Below are 22,655 nucleotides of genomic sequence, written 5' to 3'. Positions count from 1 at the left end.
CCAGCAATTCCACTCCTGGGTATACATCCAAAGAAAATGAAAACACTAATTTGAAAAGATATATGCACCCCAGTGTTCACAGCTGCATTTTTTTTGGCCACACTGCACAGCTTGTGGGATCTCAGTTCCCCGACCAGGGATTGAACCCAGGCCTCTGCAGTGAAAGTGCAGAACCCTAACCACTAGACTACCAGGGAACTCCCATAGCAGCATTATTTATAATAGCCAAGATATGGAAGGCAACCTAAGTGTCCACCAACAGATGAATGGATAAAGAAGACGTGGTATATATACACAATTGAGTACTACACAGCCATAAAAAAAGAGTGAAATTTTGTCATTTGCAACAACATGGATGGACCTGGAGGGTATTATGCTTAGTGAAATAAGTCAGGGAGAGAAAGACAAATACTGTATGTTATCATTTATATGTGGAATCTAAAAATTGAAACGAATATAACAAAATAGAAACAGACTTAAAGATATAGAGAACAAATTAGTTATCAGTGGCAGGAAGGAAGGAGGGAGGGGGCAAGATAGGGGTGGAGTTTTAAAAGGTACAGACTACTATGTATAAAATAAATAAGATAACAAGGATGTAATGTACAGCACAGGGAATATGCCAATATTTTATAATAGCTTTGAATAGAGCATAATCTAGAAAAATATTGAATCACTATGTAGTACACCTAAAACTAATATAATATTGTACATCTGAAACTGATATTGTAAATCAACTGTATTTCTATAAAATAAATACATAAAAATTAAAAAATAAATACTTTAGTGGCTATTCTGAACCTATCTTTTTTCTGCACTTCAGACCTCATGGTCTGTAACCCTGCGGTGCTAAAGACACGATGGTCTAGGGAAAATGCCACTTATAAACTCCAAAGTTACACTTCCCACAGATCATTTGCTTGCATTTCTCTCTTGCTTTGGGTAGATCCAGGAGCTAAAGTTTCTTGCTCTCCTGCCACTCAGCCACAGGGAGGTGCTCTTGCACTGTTACTTCTCTGGCCCAAACTTGGGCCATGATCTCTTCTTTCCTTGAACTAGCCCAGCTAAACCAGATTGGAACAGTTGGAGGCAAAAAAAAAAAAAGAAAAGAAAGACTTTGATAAAAGATGGAGGGTAGCAAATAATAAACCCTAGAGAGGAGCCAGGATTTAGGCAGTCTTTCTTGGAAGTTATGGTTTATCCTCAACATTCCGTAAGAAACCCTGGGAAGAAACCCTTTGTCTCTTACTTGCTGCTTGACAGGTTTATGCATATGCCATCTGTATTACCATGAAACAAGAGAGCTTCATGGACTATATGGGTCATCTTCAGTCCAGACCAAGAGGGCCTGGCCAGCAGGTCAAGAGCTCCTTGGAGCTTGCCCTATTAGATTTTCAGCACTGGGACTTTGCTGAGTGGTGTAGGGTTAAGAATCCACCTGCCAATGCAGGGGACACAGGTTCAAGACCTGGTCCAGGAAGATCCCACACGCCGCGGAGCAACTAAGCCCCTGTGCTGCAACTACTGAACTTGCGAGCCAAAACTACTGAAGCCTGTGCGCCTAGAGCCCATGCTCCGCAACCACAGAAGCCACCGCAAGGAGGAGCCCATGCACCTCAACGAAGTATAGCCCCTGTTCGCCACAACTAGGGAAAGCCTGAGTGCAACAACGAAGACCCAACACAGCCAAAAATAAAATTAATTAATTAATTAATTAAAAAAAGATTTGCAGCACTGCCATGGTCGTATAGTGGTTAGTACTCTGCATTGTGTCCAGCGTTCCCAGTCTCCCCTTTTCTTTTGTCCCCTCCTGGTGCCCTTCCTTCCCCAGGGACTCTTAAGAAAGAGCATGGTAGACCCAGAGTGACTAAATGGAGGCTAACTCAATATTGGCCATATCCACATGTAGTCTGAGTTTGTTATAGACAATCTTTGTGTCCTCCCAAAATTCATGTTGAAACCTAGTCCCCAGTGTGATGTTATTTGGTGGTGGGGTTTTGGAGAGGTGATTAGGTCATGAAGGTAGATCCCTAATGAATGGGTTTAGTGTCTTCATATAAGAGATCACAGAGAGCTCCCTTTCCCCTTCCTCCATGTAAGGGTACAAGAAGACGGTTGTATGAACCAGGAAGTGGGCCCTCAGCAGACACTGAATCTGCCAGCACCTTGATCTTGGACTTCCCAGCTTCCAGAACCGTGAGAAATACATTTCTGTTGTTTATAAGCCACTTGGTCCATGGTATTCTGTTAGACCAGCCCGGACAGACAAAGAAAGTTTCAATTAGTGCTAAAATCAAAGTAAGACTCAGCTTTTATACTCATTCTCCCACAAAGAAAATAGGCTTGATAAAATATTAATCAAGCACATAAATTTTACCAAAGATTTGAAAGAGGAAATGGTGAAGAGGGTTTACAACAGAAATCATTCAGCCAACAAATTAATAAAATTCTATCAACATTTTTCCTCATGCCATAGTCCCTCCTATACCCAATGCAAGCCTGAGGGCTTCATCTTGACAATTTTCCCCAAAGCCCCCAGTCAGCATCAACTCTCTTTTCTACAGAGCTGCTTCCTCTTGGGCAAAAATCTGGGCTCTGCCTTTTACCTAAAATACATTGATCAAAGCCCATTTTCGCAAACAAGTTCTTATAAAGATGCTCATACTAGCTGCTCAAAGACTAACCCTCTCCATATGTTATGGGAAATGTTACTCCCTGCCACCACCCAAGGACAAGGAAGAGAGACTTCTTAGCCTTTATTCATGGCCTCTCATTTTCTGGTATATGAAATCCCATCCTCCGTCTTGTCACTTTCATCCGGTTGAACAGATCAGTTAAACTCTTCTCTAGAGAGCAGGAGTTCCAAGAAGCAAACTCTATCCAGCTACAGTGCATCCCATGGGCAGCTTCCCATTATTTGGTCTTTTGGCCCAGGTATTAAGCATGAAATCTTTCTTTCCTTTAAACCACAGGATCCTCCTCTGGGCTCTGGTCCTGGAGCTTATGGTTCTGGTTAGTTTATCCTCTTTTCTCTCTTCAGTTATTCCTATTCATAAGGCATAAGGAAGGGCCGAGAATATTTTCTTTTTCCTCATCCCAGCCATTCCGTGGACACATTCTATGGGGCAGCCTTGCTCAAAGCCATCTCCTTTACTAAATTAAGGAAAAAACCAAATACACAAAGTGGATGGCAGCATTAATTACAATACATAAACTGAAAAATAGCTAAAATAAAGTCCTTTCTTTCTTTCTCTCTCTGTTCCCTCCTTTCCGTCACCCTGTGCCTGGTAGAATATGTTGTGCTCTGGGTATCCAGTGCTAAGTGAAACAGATATTGTTCCTCTGTTATGAAGTTTCAGTTCTATCAATATTTAATCAAAGATTTATAAATTCTATTATTATATAACCAACATGTACTTAATGGCTGACTGATGAGCAATTTCTTGATTAATTGGGTACACATATGTAGTAAAGTATGTAAAGTGTATTAATATGACAGCATTAATTATATCTAAACTTAACTGTACAGATTAATGCATATACCCATATCACCATCATCCAGATTAAGGTACAGAAACATTTCTAGCACCGCATAAGTTTCTCTCACTTCTCTTCCCAATCTATGCTTACCTTCTGAACATCATATAAATAGAATTATACAACATATACTCTTTTGCATTTGGTTTTATTTTCCTCAATATAATATTTACAGAGTTTATCAATGTTGCTGGGTATATCAGAAGTTTATTCTTTTTCATTGCTTTTCAACTGCTGACTTTTAAAGGAAAGTACCAATTTTTTTTTTTACAGCCCTGAAACTTCTTTTAATTTCCAGACTTTATAAATATAAAATAGACCCTGATTATTCCCACACTCACATGGATAGTGTTGCTTTACTATCAAACATCATCCATACCTGTCCTTCAAAGATCTGGAATGACTTTTATACATTCATATAGCTACCACTTTAGTTTATATTTAGATATTTTTGTTCATATATTTTTTCCAACTCATATAATCTAGGTGGAATTTGATTTTGTATTTTGATGGTGTGGATTCTGATAGCAAAGATTTTAATGTAAAATAGGCTTTAAAAATTTACTCCTCTTTCATACGTTGATGAGTGTTAATGAAAACATTTTTTTTTTTTTTTTTTTTTTTTTTTGCGGTACACGGGCCGCTCACAGTTGTGGCCTCTCCTGTTGCGGAGCACAGGCTCTGGACACACAGGCTAGCGGCCATGGCTCACGGGCCCAGCTGCATGTGGGATCTTCCCGGACCAGGGCATGAACCCGTGTCCCCTGCATCGGCAGGCAGACTCTCAACCACTGCACCACCAGGGAAGCCCTGAAGATTCTCTTTGATAAGCAAACCCATCCAGGATTTGTAGTGGTGGATTAACCAACAAAAGGCCAGTGAGTTCATAAACAGCTTAAGTTAACAAGCTGAATAAACATTTTTATGATCTGTGTGAACAAATAAAATTTTACCTAACAAGTATGTTTTACATAAGCAATTAAATTATAACAAGTTCATGTGATGAAATATCGCATTTACAAAGTTTAGTCAGACTGATATCTTTTGGAACACTTTGTTTCTTCTCATTAACTCTTAGTAAAATCAGGGAGATCAGTTGGGATGCTCTGGGTTTCAAATAACAAAAAACCCTGACTCAAACTGGTTTAAACATTTGCTACTGACAACACCCTACTTCCTGGTACTGAATTTTGAAGCAGTAAACGTTCTTGGTTGTAGCTAACTGAAATCAGCTTTGACTCACTGAAGTATTCACTGGGATTTATTGAAAGGTATTAGACTGCTTACAGAATTTCTGAGAAGGCTGGAGAACAAGCAGCCAGACATAAAGCCCCAAACCACATCAAAGATCTGGCCAAGTGAAGACATCACTATCATTGTTACCAGTCACTAAGTGCCGCAACTTTACATCATCTTGCATGTCAGTGAACAGAGCTAGCATAGCATGACTGCTGCCCCAGAAACTATCTAGCTGCAACTGCCATGGCATTCAGAGATGGTTTTTTACCCTCCTTCTTACATCTTCTGTACATCACTAGATCCTCATTCAAATTCTGGGAAGGGAATTTCTTTTTTTAAAAAAAATAAATTTATTTATTTAATTTATTTTTGGCTACATTGGGTCTCTGTTGCTGCACGTGGGCTTTCTCTAGTTGCAGCGAGCGGGTGCTACTCTTCATTGTGGTGCGTGGGCTTCTCATTGCCGTGGCTTCTCTTGTTGTGGAGCACAGGCTCTAGGGGCACGGGCTACAGTAGCTGTGGCTCACAGGCTCAGTAGTTGTGGCTTGCGGGCTCTAGAGCACAGGCTCAGTAGCTGTGGTGCACAGGCTTAGTTGCTCCATGGCATGTAGGGATCTTCCCAGACCAGGGCTTGAACCCGTGGCCCCTGCATTGGTAGGCGGATTCTCAACCACTGTGCCACCAGGGAAGCCCCGGGAATTTCTTATTGGCTGAGGCTTGGTCATGTGCTTATGCTTGGCTGCAAAGAAGGCTAGAAAAGGGAGTATCTAGAACTTTCAATTCTTATACTGGGAGACTGTTCCTGCATCCTATCAAGACTCATAAGTTCAAGAATTCCCCAAACATAGAAAGGGGTTCAGATGCTGGGCAGCCAAAAGAATGACAAAAGTTCTTTAGAATTTTAAACTACAATAACAAGGGTCAGAGCATGTATAGTTTAATTTTAAAGACCTTTGCCCTACCTGGCTAATCTCCAAAAATACTCTTTGTTCTTAGTACTTCTGTGGTCACAGGAATTTAAACAGTTTCTAAACAAATTTTCCTTATCTTTCTGAGAAGGCAATTTCAGCATAGTATTTAAGTTCTCTAGATATCAAGTAAACTTGTAACATATTTCTAGAACTGAAGCTAATCTAAGATATTAAATCCCATAATTAGTAACTTTCACACTATGGAGTCTTTACTCATATCTATTTTTCTTTGTTCAAGGAATTCTTATAATGTTACAGTTTCATGATTTAGTTTCATTGAGATTGTTCAAAGAGCTAAAACTAATATAATCCAGTTACAAGTATAAAAGTTAACGGATATTCTTTTCCCAAGAGCATTTTTCTGATTGCCAGAGCTGGCCTTGAGGATGTGAGGAGTACACAGAAAGTGCTAAGAGTTCAGTGGTGTCTCGGGACCAGCTCTCAACCAATGAAGGTTGGGGGTTGGTAGATACTTACCTCTGCTTCTTCACCTCTTAGTTAGAATAATGCTGAGATGTGTTCTTACACTTTCCTATTCCCCTAATGCTGTTTCCTGGAACCACCTCTCAAACCACTAACATTCACCTTCTTGTCTCAGTTTTGGCTTCTGGAGGAAGGGGAGGACCCAACCCAATCCATTAAGTGAATCAAATTACTTAGGACACTCAGTTTTATCAATTATGGATGAGAACAGTGGGCCAGCAGTTAGAACTTACTGGAATACTAGTATGTTTGCTGTCTCCTCTCTCTCTCTTCCAGGCAGGCTATGCCATGAGTCACACTGGGTGTTAACGGCCCCATTTGATAGATGGAAAAACCGATGCTGGAAGAATTTAAGTATCTTTTCTAAAGCCACCCTGCTAATGAGTGTCCCACTGTGAATTTGAACTCAGGTCCATCTAATTCTTTCTACTATGCCATACCATCTGCTGATGTCAAGACCATCTTAAGTATGCATGAATATAAGTTCTCTCCTGTGCCAGTGCTAGATCTTCATAACACTATCCTTTTGCAGAAAAGCCTTTGCTAAATTTATTAAATGCCATTAACAAAAATCATATATAAAATCACCACCTGCTCTCCATCACTGTTGATGGGGGTGTATATTAGTACAATCTTTGGAGGACAATGTGACAATATTAATCAAAGTTTTAAAACACATAGCTAAAAATTACAGTATTTTTAATTTATATCAGGGTTCTGATGTACAGAATTTAAACTTCAAATAGTTCTGAAAGGCCTATAATGGGAAAAAACAGAACCCTCCTCCAGCCCTTTCCTCTTCTTTTAGCTGTTTCTTCTGTATTTATGACACATGTCTAAATAAATGTCATTTCTGCTTTTTTTTTTTTGGTTTCCCAACTTTATATATTATCAATTGACATTATCAACCTGCCTCCACTTATAGGATATCAGGCTTCCTCTCATTTTGCTAAGGCACATCTTCAAAGAGCTTCTTTTTTTCCCTTAAGTTTATTTATTTAATTTATTTATTTTTGGCTGCCTTGGATCTTCGTTGCTGCGCGTGGGCTTTCTCTGCTTGGGGTGAGCGGGGGCTACTCTTCGTTGCAGTGTGGGGGCTTCTCATTGCGGTGACTTCTCTTGTTGCAGAGCATGGGCTCTAGGTGTGCGGGCTTCAGTAGTTGTGGCATGCAGGCTTCAGTAGTTGTGGCTCGCAGGCTCCAGAGCGCAGGCTCAGTAGTTGTGGTGCAAGGGCTTAGTTGCTCCGCGGCATGTGGGATCTTCCCAGACCAGGGCTCGAACCCGTGTCCGCTGCATTGGCAGGCGGATTCTTAACCGCTGTGCCACCGGGGAAGTCCCGAAGAACTTCTTAATATAGCTTCATAGCAGGTTAATGTTTTTAGCACCTGTAGGTGTAAAAATACCTTCATTTTATTCTCAGTTTGACTGGGTAGCAGGTGTCCTGAATTTGGGAGGCATTTTTTTCCATCACCTTCTCACATTCACTGTTTTTTGAGACATCAGATGCCCTTCAGATGGTGGCTCCTTTTCTTTCCTTCTCTGAAAGCTTTTGGATCTCCTTTTTAACCTGGGCGCTCTAAAATTTCTTGATTTTGCCCTGGCATGGAGTGGTTTTTGTTTTTGTTTTTGTTTTTGTTTTGCGGTTCGCGGGCCTCTCACTGTTGTGGCCTCTCCCGTTGCGGAGCACAGGCTTCGGACGCGCAAGCTCATCGGCCATGGCTCACGGGCCCAGCCGCTCCGCGGCACGTGGGATCTTCCCGGACCGGGCACGAACCTGTGTCCCCTGCATCGGCAGGTGGACTCTCAACCACTGCGCTACCAGGGAAGCCCGCTTTGTTTGTTTTTTAGTACATCCTTTTCTATTACCCACAACCCTTTCTCAATGTTTCCTTAGCTTAATTAAATTAAATCCTAAAAAATGCTGCTGACTTGTAGCTTCCAAGTCTGCATAACCTTGTAGCTCCTGAATCCACAAATAGCTGGTATCTTCTGCCTTTACCTCTAAATTCAAATCCCCAAACACATAATTGACTTGAGCAACCTGTCTTTGGTACTGGTTTTCAGAGGTCATTAATTATTGGCTCATCTGTAAAAGGGCTCCTTCTTCAGCTGGGTGCTCACCCTAGTTCCATGTAACTGTGACTGGTGAAGATGGGCAAACATTATTTGAGAAAGGGTATGCTTAGGGTGGGCACCCCCAACACATTTCTACTGCAGCTACTGTGGTTAAGAGAATACAACACCTTAGAATGGTGATATAGGTAGTATAGTAACTGCCAGAGATGGCCATGTCCTGATCTCCAGAACCTGTGAATAACTTACGTCACATGGCAAAGGAGTACTTAGGGTGCAGATGCAATTAATGTTGTTGATTAGCTGACCTTAAAATAGGGAGATTATCCTGATTACCCAGGTGGGTCCAATGGAATCATTCACAAGCATCCTTAAAGGTCGAAGAGGGAGACAGAAGAGTCAATGTTAGAGTGATGAGATGTGAGAAAGACTCAACCAGCGGTTGCTCGCTTTGAAGATGGAAGGGGCCCAAGAGCAAATGAATGTAGGCAGCCTCTAGAAGCTGGAAAATGCAAGAAAAAATATTCTCCTCTAGATCCTCCAGAAGGGAATGCAGTCCTGCCAACACCTTGATTTCGGCCCACTGAGACCCACTTTTTGGACATCGGTCCTATAGATTGTAAGAATATAAATTTTCCTTTCTTCTTTTAATTGAAGTAGAGTTGATTTACAATATTGAAAGAGTTCCTTTTCAGGTGTATGGCATAGTGATTCAGTTTTTTTTTTTTTTTGCAGATTATATTCCATTATAGGTTGCTATAAGATATTGGATATAATTCCCTGTGCTGTACAGTAAACCCTTGTTGCTTATCTATTTTATGTATAGTAGTTTGTATTTGTTAATCCCATCCTCCTAATTAGTCCCTCCCCCTGCTCTGGTAACCATAATTTTTTTTTCTATGTCTGTGAGTCTGTTTTATATATAGATTCATTTGAATTATTTTTTAGATTCCACATATAAGTGATATCATACAGTATTTGTCTCTCTTTTTCTGACTTATTTCACTAAACATAATATTCTCTAGATCCATCCATGTTGCTGCAAATGGCAATATTTCATTCCTTTTTATGGCTGAATAATATTCCAGTGTCTTAAGCCAATTGTCTGTTGATGGGCACTTGGATTGTTTCCATGTCTTTACTATTGTAAATATGCTGCTGTGTACATCAGGGTGCATGTATCTTTTCAAATTAGAGTTTTCTTTTCTCCTGTATATATACCCAGGAATAGGATTGCTGGATCACATGGTAGCTTTATTTGTAGTTTTTTTTTAAGGAACCTTCATACTATTTTCCACAGTGGCTACACCAATTTACATTCCCACCAACAGTGTACAAGGGTTCCCTTTTCTCCACACCCTCTCCAGCATTTATTTGTAGACTTTTTGATGACATCCATTCTGACCGGTGTGAGGCAATGCCTCATTGTGGTTTTGATTTGCATTTCTCTAATAATTAGCTATACTGAGCATCTTTTCATGTGTCTGTTGGCCATCTGTATATCTTCTTTGGAAAAATGTCTATTTAGTTTTTCTGCCCACTTTTTAATTGAGCTGTTTTTTGATACTGAGTTTTATGAGCTGTTTATATATTTTGGATATTAACCCCTTGTCAGTTACATCATTTACAAATATTTTCTCCCATTCTGTAAGTTGTCTTTTCATTTTGTTGATGGTTTTCTTTGCTGTCCAAAAGCTTTTAAGATTGATTAGGTCCCATTTGTTTCTCTTCTATTTTTCTTTTCTCTCTCTCTCTCTCTCTCTCTCTTCTATTTTTCATTTCTTTTCAAGTTTCTGGGAAACTTCCTTAACTTCATATTCCAACTCCTCAACTAAATTTCATTTTAGATATTATTTAGATATTATTATTATTATTATTTTTTTTTTTTTTTTGCGGTACGCAGGCCTCTCACTGTTGTGGCCTCTCCCGTTGCAGACCACAGGCTCCGGATGCGCAGGCCTAGCAGGCCCAGCTGCTCCACAGCATGTGGAATCTTCCCAGATCGGGGCACGAACCCGTGTCCCCTGTATTGGCAGGCGGACTCTCAACCACTGAGCCACCAGGGAAGCCCTAGATATTATATTTTAAATATCCAAATGTTTTATCTTGTTTTCAGACTTTTCATTTTCATTATGTCTTGTTTTTATTCTATGGGCACATTATCCTCTCTCTCTAAAGTTATTAAATATATGTATGTAGCTTTAAGTTTTTCTCCATTTCCAGTATAATCTCCTTTCTTTCCAAGCACCCCCCCACTACTTTATTTTTCCTATTTGCTTTTTCTTCTTTGCTTCCCTTTGCTTTTTATGTTTGTGACTTTCTGCAAATATATGGTGATTCTTATCTCTCCACTAATGTGTAAGGCACTAAAAAGCATTTTCGGACAGAACTTGCTGACTGTGGGCTTCACTTCAAGATGTTATGGTTGGGAGCTGGCTATTTCTTTGGGGGTCCCAAATATCACCACCAGCAAATGATTCTTTCTGAGATGAATATTACTAGGGAGGCTGAAAAGGCATAAAACCAGTTCCTGGGGTTCTCAGAGCAGGTTGAATAAGGGTCTGGAAATCCCACCATTCAGTAAGCAGATGTTCATTTAATATTAGTGTTTTCGGCTTCACACTTAACTCTACTTTCCAACCTAAGTTAGAGCCATTCTGATACAATTTCTCTACATAATAAATCTGTGACCTCCTATTAGACAGAAGAATTATTTTCTGGATAAAGGACCTGGGGATGCAACTTCCCCATTTAAAACCTTTCAACTAATCACTCCATTTTCAACTCAGTGTTGGTCACTGCTTTCCATGATACCTGGTGCTTCCAAGTTTTGAACTTCTCAGGCAGAGACAAACCAGCTTGGTTCTTAAGTTTCTTCTTCGGTGTACATGTGGATTGAAGCTTTCTCTTCTTGGCCAAGACAGTTAATAACCCTCCCCTGGATCATTTGTGAGTCTGTATCTACCATCTGTTTTTGCTGTTGGTTCCATTTCTTGGTATGTCTGGTAATTTTAAGTTGAATGTCAGACACTGAATATGAAAAATTATAAACTGTACATGATATTATTTCCCACCAGAAAGGATTTATCTTAGCTTTGATTAGAAGATAGATTAGGAGCAGATCACCTTAATTCAGTCACGGACTGAACTAATACAAGACTGGGTTTCAGTCTTTATAAGGTATAACATTTTTTATACAATCTCTTAAATTATAGCCTTGCATATATGTTATACCTAAATCTTAAAATTTCACTTTAAGGGCCCTGAACCAAGATGGCAGAGTAGAAGGATGTGCTCTCACTCCCTCTTGTGAGAACACCAGAATCACAACTAGTTGCTGGACAATCATTGACAGGAAGACACTGGAACTCACCAAAAAAGATATCCCACATCCAAAGACAAAGGAGAAGCCACAATGAGATGGTAGGAGGGGTGCAATCACAGTAAAATCAAATCCCATAACTGCTGGGTGGGTGACTCACAGACTGGAGAACACTTATACCACAGAAGTCCACCCACTGGAGTGAAGTTTCTGAGCCACACATCAGGCTTCCCCACCTGGGAGTCCGGCAACAGGAGGAGGAATTCCTAGAGAATCAGACTTTGAAGTCTAGTGGGATTTGATTGCAGGACTTTGACAGGACTGGGGGAAACAGAGACTCCACTCTTGGAGGGCACACACAAAGTAGTGTGCACATCGGGACCCAGGGCAAAGAGCAGTGACCACAGGGGAGACAGAACCATACCTACCTACTGCTGCTGGAGGGTCTCCTGCAGAGGCGGGGGGGTGGCTATGGCTCACCGTGGGGACAAAGACACTGGCAGCAGAAGTTCTGGGAAGTATTCCTTGGAATGAGCCCTCCCAGAATCTGTCATTAGCCCCGTCAAAGAGCCCAGGTAGTCTCCAGTGTTGGGTTGCCTCAGGCCAAACAACCAACAGGGAGAGAACCCAGCCCCACCCATCAGCAGTCAAGCAGATTACAGTTTTACTGAGCTCTGACCTTCAGAGCAACAGTCAGCTCTACCCACCACCAGTCCTTCTCAACAGGAAACTTGCACAAGCCTCTTAGATAGCCTCATCCACCAGAGGGCAGACAGCAGAAGCAAAAAGAACTACAATCCTGCAGCCTGTGGAACAAAAACCACATTCACAGAAAGACAGACAAGCTGAAAAGGCAGAAGGCTATGTACCAGATGAAGGAACAAGATAAAACCCCAGAAAAACAACTAAATGAAGTGGAGATAGGCAACCTTCCAGAAAAAAATTCAGAATAATGATAGTGAAGATGATCCAGGACCTCGGAAAAAGAATGGAGGCAAAGATGAAGAAGATGCAAGAAATGTTTTAAAAAGACCTAGAAGAATTAAAGAACAAACAAACAGAGATGAACAATACAAAAACAGAAGTGAAAACTACACTAGAAGGAATCAATAGCAGAATAACTGAGGCAGAAGAACCAATAAGTGACCTGGAAGACAGAATGGTGGAATTCACTGCTGCAGAACAAAATAAAGAAAAAAGAATAAAAAGAAATGAAGACAGCCTAAGAGACCTCTGGGGCAACATTAAACGCAAGAACATTCACATTACAGGGGTCCCAGAAGAGGAAGACAGAGAGACACAACCCGAGGAAATATTTGAAGAGATTATAGTCTAAAACTTCCCTAAAATGGAAAACGAAATAGCCACCCAAGTTCAGGAAGCACAGCGAGTCCCATAGAGGATAAACCCAAGGAGAAACACGCTGAGACACATAGGAATCAAATTGGCAAAAAATTAAAGACAAAGAAAGATTATTAAAAGCAGTAAGGGAAAAAAGACAAATAACATAAAAGGGAACTCCCATAAGGTTAACAGCTGATTTCTCAGCAGAAACTCTACAAGCCAGAATGGAGTGGCATGATATACTTAAAGTAATGAAAGGGAAGAACCTGCAACCAAGATTACTCTACCTGGCAAGGATCTCATTCAGATTCGATGGAGAAATCAAAAGCTTTACAGACAAGCAAAAGCTAAGAGAATTCAGCACCACCAAACCACCTCTACAACAAATGCTAAAGGAACCTCTCTAAGTGGGAAACACAAGCGAAGAAAAGAACCTACAAAAACAAACCCATAACAATTAAGAAAATGGTAATAGGAACATACATATTGATAATTACCTTAAACGTGAATGGATTAAATGCTCCAATCAAAAGACACAGGCTGGCTGAATGGATACAAAAACAAGACCCATATATATGCTGTCTACAAGAGACCCACTTCAGACCTAGGGACACATACAGACTGAAAGTGAGGGGATGGAAAAAAGATATTCCATGCAAATGGAAATCAAAAGAAAGCTGGAGTAGCAATACTCATATCAGATAAAATAGACTTTAAAATAAAGAATGTTACAAGAGACAAGGAAGGAAAGTACATAATGATCAAGGGATCAATTCAAGAAGAAGATATAACAATTATATATGCACCCAACATAGAAGCACCTCAATACATAAGGCAACTGCTAACAGCTATAAAAGAGGAAATTGACAGTAACACAATAATAGTGGGGGACTTTAACACCTCACATACACCAATGGACAGATCATCCAAAATGAAAATAAATAAGGAAACAGAAGCTTTAAATGACACAATAGACCAGATATTTTAACTGATATTTATAGTACATTCCATCCAAAAACAGCCAGTTACACTTTCTTCTCAAGTGTGCACAGAACATTCTCCAGGCTAGATCACATCTGGGGTCACAAATGAAGCCTCAGTAAATTTAAGAAAATTGAAATCATATCAAGCCTCTTTTCGGACCACAATGCTATGAGATTAGAAATGAATTACAGGGAAAAAAATGTAAAAAACACAAACATATGGAGGCTAAACAATACATTACTAAATAACCAAGAGATCACTGAAGAAATCAAAGAGGAAATCAAAAAATACCTAGAGACAAATGACAATGAAAACATGTCGATCCAAAACCTATGGGACGCAGCAAAAGCAGTTCTAAGAGAGAGGTTTATAGCTATACAAGCCTACCTCAAGAAACAAGAAAACTCTCAAATAAACAATCTAACCTTAGACCTAAAAGAACTAGAGAAAGAAGAACAAACAAAACCCAAAGTTAGCAGAAGGAAAGAAGTCATAAAGATCAGAGCAGAAATAAATGAAATAGAAATGAAGGAAACAATAGCAAAGATCAATAAAACTAAAAGCTGGTTCTTTGAGACGATAAACAAAATTGATAAACCATTATCCAGACTCATCAGGAAAAAGAGGGAGAGGACTCAAATCAATAAAATTAGAAATGAAAAAGGAGAAGTTACAACAGACACCGCAGAAATACAAAGCATCCTAAGAGACTACTACAAGCAACTCTATGCCAATAAAATGGACAACCTGGAAGAAATGGACAAATTCTTAAAAAGGTATAACCTTCCAAGTCTGAACCAGGAAGAAATAGAAAATATGAACAGACCAATCACAAGTAATGGAATTGAAACTGTGATTAAAAATCTTCCAACAAACAAAAGTCCAGGACCAGATGGCTTCACAGGTGAATTCTATCAAACATTTAGAGAAGAGCTAACACACATCCTTCTCAAACTCTTCCAAAAAATTGCAGAAGAAGGATCACTCCCAAACTCATTCTATGAGGCAACCATCACCCTGATACCAAAACCAGACAAAGATACTACAAAAAAAGAAAATTACAGACCAATATCACTGATGAATATTGATACAAAAATTCTCAACAAAATACTAGCAAACAGAATCCAACAACACATTAAAAGGATCATACAGCAAGAACAAGTGGGATTTATCCAGGAATGCAAGGATTCTTCAATATACAAAAATCAATCAATGGGATACACCATATTAACAAATTGAAGAATAAAAACCATATGATCATCTTGACAAAATTCAACACCCATTTATGATAAAAACTCTCCAGAAAGTGGGCATAGAGGGAACCTACCTAAACATAATAAAGGCCATACACGACAAACCCACAGCAAACATCATTCTCAATGGTGAAAAACTGAAAGCATTTCCTCTAAGATCAGGAACAAGACAAGGATGTCCACTCTCACCACAATTATTCAACATAGTTTTGGAAGTCCTAGCCATGGCAATCAGAGAAGAAAAAGAAATAAAAGGAATACAAATTGGAAAAGAATAAGTAAAACTGTCACTGTTTGCAGATGACATGATACTATACATAGAGAATCCTAAAGATGCCACCAGAAAACTACTAGAGCTAAAGAATGAATTTGGTAAATTTGCAGGATACAAAATCAATGCACAGGAATCTCTTGCATTCCTATACAGTAATGAGGAGAAATTTGAAAGAGAAATTAAGGAAACACTCCCATTTGCCACTGCAAGAGAAAGAATAAAATATCTAGGAATAAACCTACCTAGGGAGAGAAAATACCTGTATGCAGAAACCTATGACACTGATGAAAGAAATTAAAGATGATACCAACAGATGGAGAGATATACCATGTTCTTGCGCTGGAAGAATCAATATTGTGAAAATGACTATACTACTGAAAGCAATCTACAGATTCAATGCAATCCCTATCAAGTTACCAATGGCATTTTTTATGGAACTAGAACAAAAAATCTTAAAATTTGTATGGAGCCACAAAAGACCCCGAATAACCAAAGCAGTCTTGAGGGGAAAAAAAGGAGCTTGAGGAATCAGACTCCCTGACTTCAGACTATACTACAAAGCTATAGTAATCAAGACAATATAGTACTGACACAAAAACCGAAAGATAGATCAATGGAACAAGATAGAAAGCCCAGAGATAAACCCACTCACCTATGGTCAACTAATCTATCACAATGGAGGCAAGGATATACAATGGAGAGAACACAGTCTCTTCAATAAGTGGTGCTAGGAAAACTGGACAGCTACATGTAAAAGAATGAAATTAGAACACTCCCTAACACCATACACAAAAATAAACTCAAAATGGATTAGAGACCTAAATGTAAGACCAGACAGTATAAAACTCTTAGACAAAAACATAGGAAGAACACTCTTTGACATAAGTCACAGCAAGATCTTTTTTGATCCACCTCCTAGAGTAATGGAAATAAAAACAAAAATAAACAAATGGAACCTATTGAAACTTAAAAGCTTTTGCACAGCAAAGGAAACCATAAACAAGACGAAAAGACAACCCTCAGAATGGAAGAAAATATTTGCAAATGAATCAACGGACAAAGGATTAATCTCCAAAATATATAAACAGCTCATGCAGCTCAATATTAAAGAAACCAATAACCCAATGCAAAAATGGGCAGAAGACCTAAATAGACATTTCTCCAAAGAAGACATACAGATGGCCAAGAACCACATGAAAAGCTGCTCAACATCACTAATTATTGGAGAAATGCAAATCAAAACTACAATGAGGTATCACCTCACACCAGTTAGAATGGGCATCATCAGAAAATTACAAACAATAAATGCTGGAGTCGGTGTGAAGAAAAGGGAACCCTCTTGCACTGTTGGTGGGAATGTAAATTGATACAGCCACTATGGAGAACAGTATGGAGGTTCCTTAAAAATTTTTAAATAGAATTACCATATGACTCAGCAATCCCACTACTGGGCATATACACAGAGAAAACCACAATTCAAAAAGACACATGCACCCCAGTGTACATTGCAGCACTATTTACAATAGCCAGGTCATGGAAGCAACCTAAATGCCCATCGACAGATGAATGGATAAAGAAGAGGTGGTACATATATACAATGGAATATTACTCAGCCATAAAAAAGGAATGAAATTGAGTCATTTGTTGACACGTGGATAGATCTAGAGACTGTCATACAGAGTGAAGTGAGTCAGAAAGAGGAAAACAAATATCGTATATTAACACATATATGTGGAACTTAGGAAAATGGTACAGATGAACCGGTTTGCAGGGCAGAAATTGAGACACCGATGTACAGAACAAACGTATGGACACCAAGCAGGGAAAGTGGCAGGGGGTGGTGGTGGTGGTGTGATGGATTGGGCAATTGGGATTGACATGTATACACTGATGTGTATAAAATTGATGACCAATAAGAACCTGCTGTATAAAAAAGTAAATAAAATAAAATTCAAACATTTTTTTAAAATTTCACTTTAAAAAGTCTGTTGTGTGGGGCTTCCCTGGTTGCGCAGTGGTTAAGAATCCGCCTGCCAATGCAGGGGACACGCGTTCAAGCTCTGGTCCGGGAAGATCCCACATGCTGTGGAGCAACTGAGCCCGTGGGCCACAACTACTGAGCCTGCACTCTAGAGCCCGCGAACCACAACTAGTGAGCTCCCGTGCCACAACTACTGAAGCCTGCGTGCCTAGAGCCCATGCTCCACAATAAGAGAAGCCACCTCAATGAGAAGCCACCTCAATGAGCAGCCCACACACCGCAACGAAGAGTAGCTCCCGCTCGCTGCAACTACAGAAAGCTTGCGGCAGCAATGAAGACCCAATGTAGCCAAAAATAATAAAATAAAAAAATGTAAAGTCTGTTGTGTGATTTTAAAAAATAAGATGAGAGTTTTGTAAACATATACTTTTCAAACCTATATATTTACTTTCTAGGAATAATAGGAAATGTAACATATTGGAAATTGGTGTTAAGGTATAGGATTAACATGCTACTTTATTGTGGAGAATAAATTTTACTCACAGATAGAAATAATAAAAATCATTATTTTTTCATTAAAACATTTCATTGTATTAATGGTAGAATACAGTATTTCCATGAATTCTTATGCTAAATCATAAGATTTGAAATCATAAGATTTCACTTCTGGTGGATTGTTTTAGTTTACGTATCCCAGGAGTCATTCTCCTTGAAATTTAGGGGGGGATGTTTGAGAAGCGCTGATTACATCTCATCTTCTTCTTCCTCCTTCTTTATTGCTCTGATGGCTAGGAAATTCAGAACATCATATCCCAGACATTCAGTAATATGCAATCCCATTACTTTTGTTATCCATTTATTTAAACACTCATTCATGACTTCTGATTTAATTATCACTCTTGTTTGTATTTGCTTTCTGGTTTTTTTCTTATCTTTATCAGATACATCTTTATGTGTATTCATTATCTGCTGCTTTATAGACTTTTTGGGAAGTAGATGGGGGCATAAACTATATCTATTTTTATCTACCTATCGCATTATTTTAGTCATTGTCTTTTTGGGTAAGTTTATTTTGAGGTTTTCTTCAAAGACAGTGACATGACTTACTATTTTTGTATCGCACTTTTATTAAAATCACTAGGAAATTAACCTAATCTAATACAAGGAGGTTAGGTAATCAACATAAGAGACATTAGTATTCCTTAGGCTATCTAAAGGGAATAATTATATTGCTGTACTTTAAAATACGTAAGGCACTTTAAAATACAAGAAAAGCCATCAGTTCTATGCATTTGGGCACAAGAAATTTGTATTTCTCCAAGGTTTTCCTATGCGATTTTTTTCAGAGGCAAAAACAACCCAACATTTTAAATGGGTATTTTTAGAAGCATTTATATGTAGGGGCCACATGATATCATGATGATGTAAAAACATTTTTGTAGAGCAGGAATATCCTATCATGTCCCCTGAGTGGCAGAAGGAATATGTCATTCCAGCCCATAAAAATATTTTTGCTATCTTATTACCTCCATACTGAATAACTTATTCAGATCATTTGACTTTGTGGAGTACAAAGCGACTCATTTTGGTTGCAGTAAATGAGATAACTTTTAAAATTATTTCTTAGATTGGCTTATGACTTTTGATAGGGGAATTGTGACTACCTGGGGGGGAAGTTGTAGGAGAAAGGAAATGACAAATAAATTAAATAGGTGAAAGAGCATTACAGTGAGGCTTATGGCATAGAAAATATCATTCACATAACAAGGAATAGGGGTGTTATGCTTTTTAAAATGAGTGTGAGTGTATATCAGACTTAGAGTAGAAAAGATTGTGTTTGAATCTTCAGGATTGGACAGTGACTTAAAATTTTTGACACAATTTATTCATTGTTATAATGTAGATATTACTCTTTCTCAAGGCTGTCCTGAGAGCTAAATGACATACCGATAATCACTCCATTTAAAAGTGGCCCCAGGCTTCCCTGGTGGCGCAGTGGTTGAGAGTCCGCCTGCCGATGCATGGGACACGGGTTCGTGCCCCGGTCCGGGAAGATCCCACATGCCACGAAGGGGCTGGGCCCGTGAGCCATGGCCGCTGAGCCTGCGTGTCCGGAGCCTGTGCTCCATGACGGGAGAGGCCACAACAGTGAGAGGCCTGCGTACCGCAAAAATAAATAAATAAATTAAATAAATAAAAGTGGCCCCAATATAACTTAATCTCTCATTTTCTCAATGCAATGTTCAAAAAATGTTTTAAGTCACTTGAAAACATAAACTTCTAGAGTGTACATTAGTTAAATGACTATGTTAAGTATAGTAATTTTGTTATGACTTCTGGCTTGACTGACCTTGGGCAAACTCTTTACCTATGACCTTTGGTGACATCCCCCATAACGGAGGAAAATATGCTGACCCATGTCTATTGGTAGAATGTCTCAAATGTCTATTGGTAGAATTCAACTCAAATGTCTATTGGTAGAATTCAACACACACATATCCTTAGGATATGTTGCACCTTGTATTAGTTTGCTAAAGCTGCTGTAACAAAGTATAACAAATTGGGTGGCTTAAGCAACAGAAAATCATTGTCCTACCATTCTGGAGACTAAAAGTTGGAAATCAAGATGTTGTCAGGGTTCACAGATGTAGAGAACAAACATATGGACACCAAGGGGGGGAAAGTGGCAGGGGTGGTGGTGGTGGTGTGATGAATTGGGAGATTGGGATTGACATATATACACTAATATGTATAAAATGGATAACTAATAAGAACCTGCTGTATAAAAAAATAAAATAAAATTCAAAAAAAAGTTCATCTGCACAACATTGTAAATCAACTATACTCCAATAAAAATTAAAAAATAATAATAATAAAAAAAAGAAAAGATGTTGTCAGGGTTGGTTCCTCTGAGGGCTGTGAGGGAAGGATGTGTTCTTGGCTTCTCTTTTTTGACTTGTAGATGGCCATCTTCTCCCCATATCTCTTCACATTATCTTCTCTGTATGCATCTCTCTGTGTCCAAATTCCCCCTTTTTATAAGGACACTAGTCATATTGGATTAAAGGCCACCCTACTCCAGTATGCCCTCATCCTAATGAATTACATCTGCATAGATTCTATTTCCAAAAGGTCACATTCTGAGATAGTGGGGGTTAAAACTTCAACATACGAATTTTGGAGAGACATGATTCAACCCATAGCATGCCCACATAGAACTCTGTGCTACATATCACAATTGTGTAATGTTGAATATGTTCTTATACCTTCCAAAGTATTCATGAAAAAGACAACCTCTTTCAGATTAAATATTTGCTCAAAATGTTATGCAGTTTAAATGAATCAACATTTGGGCAGAATATCCAGTCAAGGAAAAAGTTGAGGGGAAAAAAACCCTCTCTCTAAATTGAAGAGGTAAGAAAACTGAATACGGAGGATGAATTTGACACTGCCACATGGTGCACTAAGCTTCCTGTTTCCCCTCCGCCATGTGTCCTCCATGTTAACTCTCATGGTCAAGGTGCCTGAAGCTCTTTCATCTCCTACCTTGCAAGTTTCATCTTCTCCTCTCCCAGTGTTCTATGCCTTTCCTAGACTCCTATGTAAACAACTGTCCTTGCCCCAAAGATTTCAATGTTAATTAGTTCCTATGAACTGACTATAAACGTGTGGATATGATGCCGATTAGTTAGTATTTCTTCTTTTTCCTCCATTGACTTTTCAGATGTTCTTCGAACCCAAATCTACACAACTACTCAACACAATATATAAGCAAGTGGGAGATAATTTTAGAAATAGAACTTTCTTTCATGAGAATATTAGAAATAATGTTTGAGCTAAGGACCCTTACCGTACAGGATTTCCCTTAACCACTTGGTCAGGGACCAATTTGATCACTGTCTTTTCCCTTCAAAACGGAAATTGCTTCACTTTTTTTTTTCTGGTTTTACACACACAATCCATACTTCTTGTAATAAGTTCAAAAGATAACAATATAAAGGCACAGTAACAACCTTTTATTATTTTTATATCTCCTTCCAAACTTCTTCTATACATTTATAGCCATGCACATATTTTACAAAATGGTGCCATATGTGTACACTCTGCTTGTAATAATCTCTCTGCACAGAAAAATGCTGCGTGAACATATTTCTTTGTGGCCAAAGGGAGCTTCATATTATCATTTTAATAGCTACACGATATTCCTTATGTAGCTATGTCAGGATGCATTTCATAGACTGACCCTTCAATCTTGAGCTATGACATTTTTTTAGAAAAGTTTCCAGATTTCACACCAATTTTTACCTCTTTGTTAGGGGCCAGCCTTTTAAGGTTCAAACTACTGTTAGGGGCTGGCCTTTTTAGATTCAAACTACAAGTTTTCACAATAAAAATAGAAACCCAGGGCACTGACACCTGAGCCACAACTCCTGTCAAGTCACATCCTGTGCAGAGTGCTACCGTTTTTCCACAGTGAAACATTACTTGAGCAGAGTCTCAAAATAGCCCTCCCTCTGTTTAGCATGCCAGGGTCTTACTTGTGTTATCTGGCCCTCCCAAAGCGGCCGGCAAGAATTCTCAACTCCTCAGCCTTGGAGTCTCCAAGTCCCTGTGACAGACCAGACTTAGCAATCAGGGTATAATGTCAGGGGAACTGTGGGCAGTTGGAACTTCGGGAGAGCAAGTGGGAATGCAGACGCATGGAGCCAGCCAGTCCCCTGTCTCCACACGTGGCAAGAGATCCCAGCGTCATGCTAAGAAATATTCTGAGTTGGGGATAAAGGTCAGGGGTACAGGCTTATGGTGTGCCCAAAACCCAGCCTAAGCAGCTCACACTTTGTACATGCTGTTACCTATAAATGACAGACCAGGTTTAGGGGGATTATAGAGTTTTCAAGTCTTTAATTCTTTAATTTCCACTAGTAAAACTTAGTCAAAGAACATGGGCTTCAAAATCAGACAGTCTTAAGTTCAAGGCTAGATTTGCCACTTATTGTTCATGAGAACCAATACTTCAGGCACTCAACAAATACTTATTAAATAAATGTGTTGAATGTATGTCTGTGAATAACAGTTTCCCCAGCTGTAAAATGAGGATGATAATCGTACGAATTCATGGGGCTGTTGTGAGGACAATTTGATGAATGTACAATTGGCATATAAAAGATGCTCCATAAATTACAGCTGGTACTTT

Source organism: Phocoena phocoena, chromosome 11, assembly GCF_963924675.1.
Source record: "Phocoena phocoena chromosome 11, mPhoPho1.1, whole genome shotgun sequence".
NCBI classification, from domain to species: Eukaryota; Metazoa; Chordata; class Mammalia; order Artiodactyla; family Phocoenidae; genus Phocoena; species Phocoena phocoena.
This window is presented reverse-complemented; position numbering follows the sequence as displayed.